The sequence below is a fragment of the Rhipicephalus microplus genome, chromosome 7 (genome assembly GCF_043290135.1).
Source record: "Rhipicephalus microplus isolate Deutch F79 chromosome 7, USDA_Rmic, whole genome shotgun sequence".
Classification (NCBI taxonomy): Eukaryota; Metazoa; Arthropoda; class Arachnida; order Ixodida; family Ixodidae; genus Rhipicephalus; species Rhipicephalus microplus.
The window spans coordinates 20,234,826-20,249,534 of record NC_134706.1 but is presented as its reverse complement, the minus strand read 5'-3'; the positions used below and the strand labels follow the sequence as shown (position 1 = coordinate 20,249,534).

The following is a 14,709-nucleotide window of genomic DNA, read 5'->3' as shown; positions in this document are numbered from 1 at the left end:
GTGTGCTCAGATTTGGGTGCACGTTAAAGAACCCCAGGGGGTCGAAATTTCCGGAGCCCTCCTCTACGGCGTCTCTCATAATCATATGGTGCTTTTGGGGCGTTAAACCCCACATATCAATCAATCAAGCCCACCAATCAACTTTATGTCGTTTACGTCAGTGTTGTATTCGGCTCACGCGTTCACAACAGGCTCGGCGTACTGATACGAAGCGGGCCTCCAGACCCCCCCCCCCCCCCCCAACACTTTTCGCGTGCCGCCCCTGATCACACGCTACAAGTCGCTAAATAACACAGGAAGTAGCGCGCATTTGCGTGTGAATATATTCGTATAGCCTTGCGTTTTCACACAAAGCATGGTTCAAGCAGCTTGGAGTCCTTGTGCTTGGAGCGTCGTACTGCTGCGCAGTGACGTCACGTGCATAGTACACTCCAAATGGGTGCGAATACGAGCGGTTCGCGGATGTTGCTGCAACCGTACTCGATGGACGTTCGGGCGACGGTCATGTGTGTGGCCATCCTGACGTGCGTAGCTCCGTCTGGAGGGGAACCGCCATCGTGTATCGCTCGCCGCCGACTGGTCAGGCAGCCACCTCGAACAGTTGTCGTCACTTGGTAGCCTCCTTTGATTCGTCGGAACCGCCTCTGCAGACGGACGATGCGCTGCCGTTGGAGTTCGATGATCGCGACTGGTACCTGGGGTGTTTTGATGATACATTAGAGTGGTTAATAGGGACAGTTCCACATTTTCTTGAACAAAAAAACCCGGCCCTTCGGCGGGAGGTATGAGCTTCTTGGAGGTTAAATTAGTTTTCAACAATAAATGCCATGTCAGCTCTTTGGCACGCAGTGCCAGTTAATGTGACATTGTTTTTCTTCAGCCGAATAAACCTGATGTTGATGAAACGGTACGAAAGGCGTCGCACTTCTGGACTCATTACCGCCGCAGTGGCGCAGAATGACGCATTGCCATGGCCAGTAGCCACAGCCCACCGCTTACGTCCCGAACTGACACTGAGAATGAGTGCACTGGACATTGGCGTGGACATGGGGAGGGCGGGTTCCACCCCCTTGATCACCCAAGAGGGCTGGAGCAATGACAGCCCTATACATTGACTCACAGGAAGGGGGGGACTGCAACTTGAAAGGAGGTGGGGACGCAAAGTCAGCCCCCATATATCAACTTCGCTCCGCCTCTCCCCCCCCTCCTCACTGAACGAGAATCCTGTGCAGGCCTATAGCACAAGATAGTCGCTAGGTGCTCTGAAGGCGTTACGTATTCGCCTAAGACGACTCGATGCAAAAGCGCCCTCCTTGGTCTTCTGTGTCAATATATTGACTCCCTTACTCTACGTAAACTTTCTGCATCGAACGAGTTTATGCACGGCCTCCGTGATCGCCCCTACCTTAACGAAGAAGTTACGATTTCGCGCGATGACGTCATCGCACGACATCGCCACCTGACACGTCGACACTCATGAGTTTGTCACGATAAGTTCGTCACCACAAAATTTGACGTGCACATCACAACTTCACGTCACGATGTGACCTTGTGTTCGCGCCACACATTTTGGTGATCTGTGACGTCGTGACGACGTCATTGCGTTGTTAGGTTTTATGCTCTTGTTCACGGTGCCGGCAATCAGTTTTCGCGTTTGATGAGGCATTCGAGGACTTAATGACGCAGGAACTTTCGACGCAGGAAGCTCGGAAGCCGTTCAGGAGGGCCTATTTTATTTTTTTTATTTAATAATACTGTCAACCCAACCCTCGCTTGAGGGTCATAACAGGGAGGGAGTACAATATGAGTACAAACAGAACACCTAAAAAAACCACTAAGCAATAAACACAGGGAAACAGAATGGGCAGTACTTCAACCATTACCAAAATAAGCATCAATTTCTCTATCAAAAGTTTGTACATCGGTACTATTAATAACATGTTGGGGTAAAGAATTCCATTGTTCTATAGCATCCGGGAAAAAATGACCACCGAAAGATGTCAGTGCGAGCGCTGAAAGGTTCAATGGGGGCATCACGATTCAATCTAGTGCTACGTTTTCCGGGGAGGCGTACGTACTCGTCTTTAGGTATTTTGAATATCCCTTGGATTATACGAAATAATGTTTCAAGTTTTAGGGGCGATGCTCCTTAGGGCGTGGGCTGTGCGTCCCCTGTAGCCTGTATGTAGCCACCTCTAGTTTAGTTCTTGCAGTGTTCACTAGATGGCGGTACCGTCTCCTGTACGTAGCCACCTCTCGTTTAGTTCTTGTAGTGTTCACTAGATGGCGGTACCGTCTCCTGTACGTAGCCACCTCTCGTTTAGTTCTTGTAGTGTTTACTAGATGTTGGTACTTGTAGCTGATGATGAAAAGATGCAAGATGCTATAAACTAGAAAGCGGTACTTGTAGTTGATGAAAGACGCGAGATCTTATAAAATAGGAATGATGTCTCATATGGCGCGTGTCATTGGTTGAAGGCAATCGTTCGATTTAGTGCGGCGACGTACGCTAGGGGGAGCGACGTAATAAAATCGAGTGGGCAAAATGTACAGAGGATTCATGGTTTACCAGGTTTACCTCCGGAGCTTCGCCCACTCATCATCATTCACTTCGTGGATATGGCGGAATTTTTTTGTTTCCGCCTTCGAATTTCCAGTGATTCTAAATTGCACGAATTTAGCGTATCGGTTACCGAATCCCGCCTTCTATATCTGGAGCACACAAACCGAGCTCGCGAGTAATACTCATGAATGTCGGGCAGGGAAGGCGCACCGGAGTGCTTCGTTCGTGGCGGTGCGGGTGGCACCGTTGAACCGATCCTGGATCTGTCTCTGGTGCGCCGCCCGGTTCTTCTTGCGGACGGCGGCGCGCTCGAAGGCTGAAGCTTCCAACAGGCCCGAACCGGTGTGCCCGTCGCTCGTAAGCTGCGGGTATACAGCACTCGTTAGTATGTGCGCCTATGCGTAGGTGCGATGGCGCAGCGGAGGCGTTTTCTAAGTGAAATACTGTCACGAAATTCTGTAGACGAGATTAAGCTGTGGGAGAGATTTGTGAGATCGTAGCCATTTTCCAAGGGGGGGGGGGTTTCAAGCATACTTCGGGTATCTTAGTGCGTGCGTCTCTGCGTGTGCATATATACGCAAGCAAAATTGAAAAAAAAATTCGGGGTGGTTTGAATCTACGCCCTGGATACCCACGGGCATTATCTATAAAATATCATGAAACAGCGAGTATTAACCAGAACATTTATCAGATCAGGTTTTTTTTAAATGGCCCCGCCGTGGTGGTCTAGTAGCTAAGGTACTCGGCTGCTGACGCACAGGTCGCGGGTTCGAATCCGGGCTGCGGCGGCTGCATTTTTGATGGAGGCGGAAATGTTGTAGGCCCGTGTGCTCAGATTTGGGAGCGCGTTAAAGAACCCCAGGTGGTCTAAATTTCCGGAGCCCTCCACTACGGCGTCTCTCATAATCATATGGCGGTTTTGGGACGTTAAACCTCACATATCAATCAATCAATGGGTTTTTTAATGTGAGTGTCGCGCAAATGCACGAGAAACGCCACACTTAATGACATCGTCACCAACCTTGGTTTAGTGTAAACGATCCAGAGTCATCCGCGCCACGAGATTTTGTTGGCCGTCATGAATCGTTGCGAGCACTCTCTCCTAGGAGCACGCGTTTCAACGAAGAGTGGGGACGTCTCCTTTATGGATTAGCACGGAAGTACAAGGACTGAAATAGTTGCCCCGGCAGTATGCGTTCGGTGGGTCACGCCTATTTACTACATCCCAGAGGGGGCTGCCCCGGCACCTTCGGTGCCTTTGTTGAAAAGAGTTGCTACTGCGGTGCTCATGTGCCCGCGGTTTCGTGTACAATTACGTAGCTGGGTATTCTTCCTTAAAACTCACTGCTGGTTCCGCCTCACTCGGCGCTCTTAGCAGCCGAAACTGCCACTCGGTGCTATAAAACTATATCCAAGTAACAAACGAGGCTTTGAGTCGTGACAAACGGGTTGTTAGTTGCTTGCAGTAACAGAAAAAAAAGATGTGCAGCTTTTAGGGGCGAAGCTCCTTATAAATGCCGTGAGTCGTTCCGTCTTCCGTATGTAGTATGTGGGCACCTCTAGTTTATGACTTGTTCAATAGATGGCGTTGTGTGAATATGTCCTTGGTAATAGTATAACTAGATGGCGTCAGTGGTTTTCACAGCTTATTCGCGGAGTAAATGACCAGGAGTAGGGTGAACCGTCTGTCCATCCATCCGTATGTCCAACCTTTTCTCATGTGCTTATAAAAGGGAAAAGAAAAGTGAGCCCCGTAACTGTCTGCATCTGGTGCGTGCGACGCCTCAATAGCTCCCAAAGAACGGGGGTAAAGAGCGATCAAAAGGATAAGATAAAAAAGGTATATATTGTCATGTGATCACAGAACGACCAGAACGTCTGTTCACAGGAGCAGCACTGGACGTCGAGCCGAACCGAACGTTAGAGCACGAGCACTCACCAACCGTCCTCTTCTTCTTTCACACCATGGCACATACTCGCATTGGCATGGCTAAACCTCGTTCCATGCCTGTGGCATTACCCCCCCTTTCGAAAAAAAGTACCACCCCGATGACCAATGCCGATTAAAAGTTAAGGTAGTCGCGTACACGCACAAAGACGCGTGATGAAGCAGTGTCAGGTGGCTCGGGGGTAGTGTGGCTTCATCCTTGACACATGAACAATGTCGGCCTGCTGGGAACATCGAGATCGCTGAGCTGTGTCTTCAAGCAGAATTTCGTAGTTGACATCTGTGAGGCGCCGTAGTACTCTATAGGGACCGAAGTAGCGGTGAAGTAACTTTTCCGAGTGGCCCCTTTTGCGAACGGGGATCCACAGCCAGACCAGATCACCGGGTTGGTAAATGACATGGCGATGACGGGAGTTGTACCTCTGCGAGTCGATTAGTTGTTGTTTTCGGATCCGCTTGAGTGCAAGCTGGCGGGCCGCGTCGGCGAGCCGGATAAAGTCGTTCGCATCAGTAGTAATATCGGTCGTGTCAGGCAACAGCATGGCATCAAGCATCGTAATTGCTTCTCGGCCGTGAAGCAACCGGAATGGAGTGAAACCCGTAGTCTCTTGAACCGCAGTGTTGTAAGCGAACGTTACGTATGGCAAAGTTGCATCCCAGTTCTTGTGATTATGGTCGACGTACATAGATAGCATGTCAGCGAGCGTCTTATTTAATCTCTCCGTCAGACCGTTGGTTTGTGGATGGTATGCGGTTGTTTTGCGATGAGCTGTTCCACTAAGTCTCGTGACGTCTTGCATCAGTTGGGCTGTAAAGGTTGTTCCACGGTCAGTGATAAGAACTGTTGGCGCTCTATGGCGGAGGACGATGTTGTTGATGAAAAAATACGCAACCTCATTGGCGGTGCCTCGTTGTAGGGCTTTCGTTTCGCAGTACCTCGTTAAATAGTCAGTAGCGACTACGATCCAGCGGTTGCCATCATGTGACTTCGGGAAGGGCCCAAGCAAGTCCATGCCGATTCGTTCAAACGGTTGTGACGGGGGTGCAACAGGCTGTAATAAACCAGCAGGGCGCACAGGTGGGGCTTTACGGCGCTGGTAATGATTGCACGTTTTAACGTAATGCTTGACATCCTGGGTGAGCTTTGGCCAGTAGTAGCGAGTCCGAATCCGGGCAAGGGTACGTGCGAATCCAAGATGGCCGGAGGAAGGCTCGTCGTGGCAGGCAGATAAAATGTCAGCGCGTAGCCCTGGTGGAACGACGAGGAGGTACTCAGTCGCATAAGGTTCGAAGTTCTTTTTGTAGACGATGTCGTTGCGGAGACAAAATGAACCTGAACGTGCAAATGCCGATGGTGGACTCGAGCTGCGACCTTGAAGGTATTTGATAAGTTGTTGGATCTCTGAATCATTCCACTGTTGTTGGGCCAAGTCAGATTCACTGACTGCACAAAGAAAATGGCCATCGGTATCATCGTCCCTCGATGTCGTCGCGAGGGGTGCGCGCGAAAGGCAATCAGCATCAGTGTGCCTGCGGCCCGACTTGTAGACGACTGTAACCTCAAATTCTTGAAGGCGTAAGCTCCACCTCGCGAGGCGCCCTGAAGGGTCCTTGAGATTGGCCAGCCAACAGAGGGCATGATGGTCCGTAACTACTCTGAATGGACGGCCATACAGATACGGTCGGAACTTTGTTATCGCCCAAATAACAGCAAGACATTCCTTCTCCGTGGTCGAGTACTTAGTTTCCGCAGATGACAAAATGCGGCTAGCATAAGCGATGGGAAGTTCAGCGCCGTCTTGCCACTGGACGAGTACTGCACCAAGACCGATGTTGCTTGCGTCAGTGTGAAGTTCGGTGGTGGCATCTTCATCAAAGTGCCCTAGTAAGGGTTCACTCTGAAGGCACTGCTGAAGCTGGGAAAAAGCGGCTCTCTGCTCTGGACCCCAGACAAAAGGAGTATCCTCCTTCGTTAAACGGGTAAGGGGTTCAGCGATGTTGGCAAAGCTCTGGACAAAGCGCCTGTAGTAGGCGCAGAGACCCAAAAACCGGCGCAAATCCCGTTTGTTCGAAGGTGGAGGAAATGCAGCAACAGCCATGGTCTTTTCTGGGTCTGGTCTAATGCCATCGTGACTGATAAGGTGGCCGAGGAACTTTAGTTCTTTGTAGCCGAAATGACACTTCTCCGGTTTTAGAGATAGGCCTGCGGATCGAATAGCGACGAAGACGGACTGAAGTCGTTGTAAATGTTGCTCGAATGTTTTGGAAAAAACAACGACGTCGTCTAAATACACGAGGCAGGATTCCCACTTCAGACCGGACAAGACGGTGTCCATCATCCTTTGGAACGTTGCCGGTGCAGAGCACAATCCAAATGGTAACACTTTGAATTCGTAGAGGCCATCGGGAGTTATGAATGCTGTTTTTTCCCTGTCGCGTTCATTGACCTCGATCTGCCAGTAGCCGCTGCGTAAATCCATTGAGGAAAAATATCGGGCATGTCGAAGTCGATCCAGTGAGTCATCTATGCGTGGGAGAGGGTAGACGTCTCTCTTCGTCACTTTGTTGAGCTTCCGGTAATCGACGCCAAATCGAAGAGTGCCGTCTTTCTTTTTAACAAGTACGACGGGTGACGCCCATGGACTATTCGACGGTTGGATGACGTCGTCGTCGAGCATCTGTTTCACTTGAAAACGTATTGCCTCTTGTTCTTTTTGCGACACGCGGTAGGCGTGCTGTCGTACAGGCCGTTCGGTAGGGTCCGTTATAATGCGGTGCTTCACGGTTGGGGTCTGCTTGATTTTGGAGGTGGACGCAAAGCAATCACTATACGTACGTAAAATCATGCGTATCTGCTGTTGCTGCGCACAGGATAGCTGGCAATTCACGTCAACTGTACTGGCTAATGCAGTGTTACTTTCGGCAGCAGTGGCAATCGGAGCGATAGTGGAACATTCTTCGTCATCGATGGCTTCAAAGTTCGCGATTGCTGTTCGCTTTGCCAAGTGTTGGTACTGGCCGCCAAAATTCGTGATCAGAAGCTGAGTCCTCCGATGTTTCAGTTTGACGATAGCACGCGCGACACAAATCTGCCGAGCCAAGAGCACCGAGAGGTTAGTTTCCGCGATGCCACTACTCTTGTTGTCACAGTCGCTCTCCACAGTTACCAACATACTGGCTCGCGGCGGCAGTGCGATGGTGTCGTCAGCAATTCGAAGTGTTGTGGTCGGCGCAACTGTATCCTTTCGTAGGGCTGTATGGTCGTTATATAACGTTATGAGCAGGTCGCGAAGGTTAATAATGGCTCGATGCTCGCGGAGAAAATCCATTCTGAGAATCAGGCTTTGGGAGCATTCGCGCAATACAACGAAGGAAACAATGTACGTCGACTCACGAATTTGGAGGCGGGCAGTGCACACTCCTAGCGGTGTCAATAGGTGACCTCCCGCAGTCCGGAGGTTGGTTCCATGTCCCCAAGGTGTCGTTACCTTTCTTAGCTGTGCAGCGAGGTCAGCGCTCATAACAGAATAATCGGCACCCGTATCTACCAGAGCGGTCAGCGGGTGGTTGTCGACAAGGACAGAGATACGAGCAGAGACCCGTTTGTCGTCGATGGCACACGTCGGTGGAAGAATGTCGTCGGATGTCGGCAGGCAAATCGGGGGAGGGTCTTGTAACGGTCGATCAACTGCGGCCTCACCCCCAGAGGTCGCTGTTCTTAGTTTCCCCGGCGCGGGCTTGTGGATCTAGGCGATCTTCCTGCAAGGACGTCCGCAAAGGTTGACTGTTGGCCAGGTGACGTGGAACGCCATGGAGATGGTGAGCGGGATTGACGACGCGGAAGGGTTGAGGATCGTTGGCTTGCCAAGTACTCGGCGATAGCACGGGGCCGCTCACCATCTCTGGGTCGACGAGCATCCGGACGAAAGCCGGGCAGGCCCATGTGCCTGTAGACGCACTCACGGTAGATGTGACCTGGTTCACCACAGTGATAACATAAAGGCCGGTTGTCGGGAGCACGCCATACACTGGATTTCCGTGTAAGGGGTGTGTTGCCGTACTGCGGCGGTCCCGAGTAGAACGACGGTGCCGTCTGCAGGGTGGACGGACGGGACGGATAGCCAACAGCCGGTGCAGGAGTACGTAGTGCTTCCGCGTACGTTAATAGCAGAGCCTCGGCTGGACGCGGGGCCGTCATGGGTTGGACTTCGGCTGCACGCAGAGTCGTCATGGGGTGCACCAGCTGCCGGACCTCTTCGCGAACGACATCCGTTAGAGCAGCAACATGGGTCGGAGAAGACACCACGTGCAGCTTTTGCAGCTCCTCGCGCACAATGCGCACGAGCTCCGTCAGGTCTTTTACAGTCGTGACGTCAGATGTTGGTAGGGCCGACGACACTGACGAAAGACTGCCAGGACGCTCATACTGGTACGAACGCTGCCTTAGCATTCTCTCCATTGTCGTGGCTTCGCGGAGGAAATCCTCTACAGTGCTGGGAGGGTTCCGCACTAGTCCCGCGAACAGCTGCTCTTTCACTCCCCGCATTAGGAGGCGCACCTTCTTCTCTTCCGTCATTGAAGAGTCGGCTCGCCTGAACAGCCGCGTCATGTCCTCAACGAACATGGCAACACTCTCGTTAGGACGCTGGTTTCGGGAATTGAGGAGCCGTTCCGCTTGCTCCTTTCGGTCAGAGCTTCGAAAAGTATTTCGCAACTGGTTGCAAAACTCTGGCCAGGTTGTCATAGTGGCTTCATGGTTTTCGAACCAAGTGCGCGCAGAGTCCTCGAGATAAAAGTAGACATACTGAAGCTTTCGCTGCTCGTTCCACTCGTTGACGCTGCCGCAACGGTTGTAGTCGTCAAGCCAGTCGTCGACGTCCTCATAAGGGTCACCGTGGAACGGCTTCGGAGTACGCGGGACGTTGAAGAACCATGGAAGAGGCATCGTTGATGTTTCTTGGGTTTGCGTTCCCGCACTAGCCATAGTACTGCCGAGTTGTGGAAATTGTCCGAATTCAGGAGGTAGGCCTAGTTGTCGCCTGCTACGCCGTAGGTCAGCTGGTTCTTCCAAGTCGCGACTAGTGCCGGGACCTTGCTGCTGATTGCAGTGCATACAACACTACCCCGCACCTCCACCAGAAAATGTCACGTGATCACAGAACGACCAGAACGTCTGTTCACAGGAGCAGCACTGGACGTCGAGCCGAACCGAACGTTAGAGCACGAGCACTCACCAACCGTCCTCTTCTTCTTTCACACCATGGCACATACTCGCATTGGCATGGCTAAACCTCGTTCCATGCCTGTGGCAATATATATATATATATATATATATATATATATATATATATATATATATATATATATATATATATGTTAATCCGGACGCACGGACGGATGAACACAAGGACGGACGGAAAAACGCTTCGCCCCACTAATCATCATTGACTCCGTGGGTATGCTGTGATTTTTTATATCAGTACTCCTTCAAAGAGTGAAAAGGTCTAACTGGTAATCAACTGGAAACAACCTGTCCCTGTCTGCAACCATGTGGTTCCATCTGGATTCCGAGTGGAATCTGTAGGGGGTCGACTGAGAGCAATGGCCTACCGCCAGGGTACAGTTCGGGGCCAGCTGGTCCCATTTGGCAATCAATTAATAGGGCCAATGCCGCAGAGGTCCAACTGGGAAGAGCTGGGTCTCGACGGGAACCAATCGGTCCCAGCTGGGGGCTGGTAACACTCATCCGCAACGTTTTCCATACGCTTATCACGGTTCATCATAATGAAACGTGATGATTCCGTAAGAGAGGTCCCATCCCGAAGCCGTTCAAAATTATAGAAATTTCATACATCTGGTTACAGACAGGGCAAGGCTTTCGTTCTGAACGTCCCTGGATTTCATGAAATGTCGCTGCTGCTTTCTAACACAAGTTTCCGCTTCCTTTCTTCTTGAATAATTAGTTCGCTTGTACTTCCCACTACCGCTCTCTCTCATTACAACTCCAGCTTCCGCTTAACTTAGCTCGGCTATTAACTACCGCTAAATTATGACTGTTTGAGTATGACCTCCGAGACAAGCTCGGTCGGAAGCGTCTTTCAATTTCGAGATCGCGAACATTGTACTTAGCTACAGAAAGGGGTTCTTAGACAGGCGCGATGTTAGAGGAGGTGCGGGACGGGTGGGCGTATAGTCTCTCTTCTTCAGAAAGATGTTTCGTTTGTCCTCCATTTTGCCCATCAAAGTGAAAACATTCTCGAAACACAGCGCATATTCAAGAAATTTTCGGAGCTCTCAACTATGGCGTGGCTGATAATCATGTAGTTTCGCACGATAAGCCCCAGACATTATCGGAGGGACCTTGCGTCACTTTTTGAACTTCTTTAGAAAACGCTGCAGATGGATAGTCGGGGCTCCTGAGAACACGTGAGCCAAACACCATTGCGCTGCATGTGGCCTGAAAATTACAATTATTTCTCAAGATCACAAAGAAATTGCTGCTTCCTTACTCAACAATAAATGTGATGAACCTTAATGAACGCGCTTGAAACCCGAAGTCAACGGCCACTGGCTGATTTTAGCATAGTGAGGTGCGTAGTTACCGTGGCCACCGCAGGATGCCGCTGCGTGCCCGTGCGCGCGATTGAGCTCACGCTGAAAATAAGCGGCGTGCTCGAAGAAAAAAAAAGGAAGGACAGCTTGTAAATTCCAAAGTACGATTTGCTAAAGCCTGTGGCCATTAGAACGACTATTTGTTTGTGCTCAGTTTTGCTTTTTGAGCTCTCAGCAATCATACGATTGCTGCGAAAGTGCGAGGGGGAGAGGCCAGAGCGGGCACCATTCCAAGGCAAGGACGGAGGAATGGACGGACGCGAGTATGAGACGAATGGACCCCGTTTTCGTACCCACCCTCTTGTCATCTTTTTCTCTGCGTAGCCTCTAGTGTGTTTGCTGGCGCAAGAGGTAAAAGAAAGCGCCTAGAGGGAGTGGAGGGTCCCTGCGAATCCGTTCGTACTTGACGCATTGAGGAAAAAAAATTGTGGGAGTTGATTCGCGAGGAAACAAACATTTTTATGGAACAGCTTCTGATGTGTCGCGCGCGCGCACACACACACACACACACACACGCACACACACACATGCACACACACGCACGCACGCACACGCGCACACACACGTGCACGCACGCACACACACATGCACACACACACACGCACACACACACGCACACACACAGAAACAAGCGCGCACTTACAACGCTGTGTGTGTTATGGCTTCTGCTCTGTCCCGTCTTGGATGCGCTATAAGTCGTTAACGTGGTTGCTTGGGCGAGTTGGTACGACATGATTCACATAAAAAACAGCGCCAATAACGAGGGATAAGTGAAATAAAGAGACAGACAGCGGCACTGACTTACAACATCCTATCGATAAACAAGCCCGCCTCGCAACTTTTTAATGATGTCATTAGTTCGTTACATGGAAAGACGGTGCAGGTTTCCCTTAAGGAATACGTGCTTGCCATAATGCAAATCGCATCTTTCTCGGGCAGGCGTTTTGAAAGTTCTTTCATGGCGTATACCGTGAAGCACAAACGACGCGAACCGCGTGGTTTCACCGAGTCGACGCGGCTGTGTACTGCCGCGACAGATTCAACCGACCCGCATTTGCATCTCAATGACCCGTTAACGGTTTCGCGATCAAGACATTCGCATTCGCAGTCGGAACGTAGTGCACACCGTGGCCGGGGGATCGAAGACCCGTTATATCGAAAAAATGCCTTCGTCGCTCTTTACCGGTCTCACAAAGGAAGCTGATGCATTTATCCCTGACCTGAAAGCATCTTCGTTAGCACTCTAATGAGAGACTCGAAGTCCTTTAGAAGACATTCCTGGCCGACACGACTGCGTCTCGTTTCCTTGACGAAAGAAGCATCAACAAAGAACGATAACGACATAGAAACACACAAAGGACTCTAATCAAAAGCCTACCGACTAACTCGACAGTAATTAGGTATATCGTGATTTCCGATATAGATGGGGCTCGTCAGAGGGTGGTGGCAAAGTGCATTCAAAGGACCTGGTAGGAATAATGACGCTCGAACAGGGCGTGATGCAGTAACACATAACTAGGTGTGGCAAATCAGCATCGTGGAACCCCACGATATAGCACTGGCAAGGCAGCAAGGCTATGGTGCCTCGCTGCTGCAGTGGAAGTGCGCGATGAAGCGGTAGTGAATTACGTGGACGAAAATTGAAGGTGGGCAGACTAACCATACGAACTAGTACGGGGTGCGTACGCCTTTGCAGTGTTCGTTTTATTTACTTTTTAGGTATTTGTTTAAAATTTCTTTGGTTCTATAACTAGAGGGCAAATCAATCTTGGCCGCCCGATACGAAGGGCTCACTCGTCATCGTCAATTGTCGTCATCAACAAAACCTGCTGCTGGGCGAGTTGCGGTTCACACTTGGTAGGAATCATCATCATCGGATGACAAAAGGTGGTACTGAAAGGGAAACTCTTTATGGGGTAATGAATGCAAAAGCGAGTTCCTTCCCGTTTTTACTAAAGCTGGACCGGTTTGTCTGACAACGCGCAGCAGTGCAAGGGAAGGAACTCTCCAACGAGGTTGTTTTCAAAGGGAAAGCCTTGAAGTTAAACCTCACGAAATGCAACGATGGACAGTCGGTGGCGCATGGCGTGACAACAAGTGACGAAAAAATCGTTGCCACGTGAAGACGTCCCTCTACGGTGTCATTACATGATGTGGCTATCTAGAACCTCATCCTGGGATCACAGATCGCCTGATTTGTGACGTCGTATGGGTGTGTCATGGCGTGACATCACACAACGACGTAAAAGGGGGCCGAATCGTTCCTCGCCGGTAGTACACTCGAGTACAACCTAAGAATAAACCCAAGGCCGGGCCCTAGAGCTGTGGTGCGCATGCTGCATACATTTGTGAAAGGGAGTCGTGGTAGGTTGTTTCAGCTATGAACAATAATACTATTTAGCTGCTAACGTAAGTACTAGCATTATTGTGTTTGTCCGAGAGATATGTCGGAATATTTACTCAAATTTGCCGGGAACTAGTTCAAGTTCCTCCGCCGAAGACCAGCGAAATGATCGAAATGATTGATCGATAGGGGGGTTTCACGTCCCAAAACTACCATATGATTATGAGAGACGCCATAGTGGAGGACTCCGAAAATCGGGTCAGTAGTCGAACACTATATAAGCACTGCTCCACCGCTGCGGACAACTTAGAGTTAACGCTGCCGCCAGCCTGCGGCATCTGGGAAATCCGGTACGCATATCCTGCATCGTTTTCAACCACCTAAGATAAGGCTCTAGGATAAGTTTGTTTAGGTGTTCCTCGACTGCACTTCGTCCGCTTCCTCTTTTGAGTTCGATGAGTCGGTGTGGCCAAAGCGCATGCTCATGTCACGTCTATCCGCTTCCTAGAGCGAGTGAAAGCGCTCCCTCCGAAATGGACGCGTTCTTTAGACATAAAGTAAGAAAATAGCCCCTCCCCCCTTTGTATACTCACTGGAAGTAGCCTGAGTGGCTGGTCGGTCGTCGACTCCACCTTGACCACGATGGCCACCTTGGCCGGCGCGCTGTCGGAAGTGACGTTGCTGGAAGTGACGGCGGAGTTTGTTCTCGGCGTCCGGTTCCTGCCGGCGTCGGCTGACAGGTCGTGTGCCCACGTCCTGGCCAAGAGGGCGACCACGCTGCCACCTCGACTGTCCGGCGTGTCCTGGCCACCTGCGAGCATTGGTGATGCAGATTACGGGCTTTTATCCTCTTCATGCCAGAGATTTCACGTCGCTCTATTCAAGGTATTGATATCTAAATTTGTTTTGTACAAGATAACAGGAAAAATTTATTTCGTATGATCAGAAACTGGCGAGAAAATTGTTCACTTTAAACCGCTGCTAACCACAATTTACAACACAGACTGTGCATAAATAGAGATCACAGCATATCCGTGGAGTGGATCATGATGAGTGGGGCGGAACATCCATCCGTCCTTTTGTCTGTCTGTGTCTGTCTGCTAATTCGTCTGTCCGTCTGTCTGTGTATCCGTCCGTCCGTGCTTCCGTCCATACTTCCGTCTGTATGTCTGTTCGTTGGTGCGTTCATCCGTGAGTCCGTGCGTCCGTACGTACTTTCGTCCATGCTTCCGTCTATCTGTC

The 14,709-nt window shown here is 50.6% G+C and overlaps 1 long non-coding RNA gene across 1 annotated transcript; it reads right to left on the bottom strand.

The window, feature by feature from the left end:
- Positions 1–577: 577 nt before the first annotated feature.
- On the bottom strand, positions 578–14,137 carry LOC142766831 (uncharacterized). Its single transcript, XR_012884609.1, has 3 exons — positions 14,061–14,137; positions 2,774–2,925; positions 578–695 (listed from the first exon to the last, which is right to left on the bottom strand). It is a non-coding gene; the product is annotated as an uncharacterized LOC142766831 (long non-coding RNA).
- Positions 14,138–14,709: the final 572 nt, after the last annotated feature.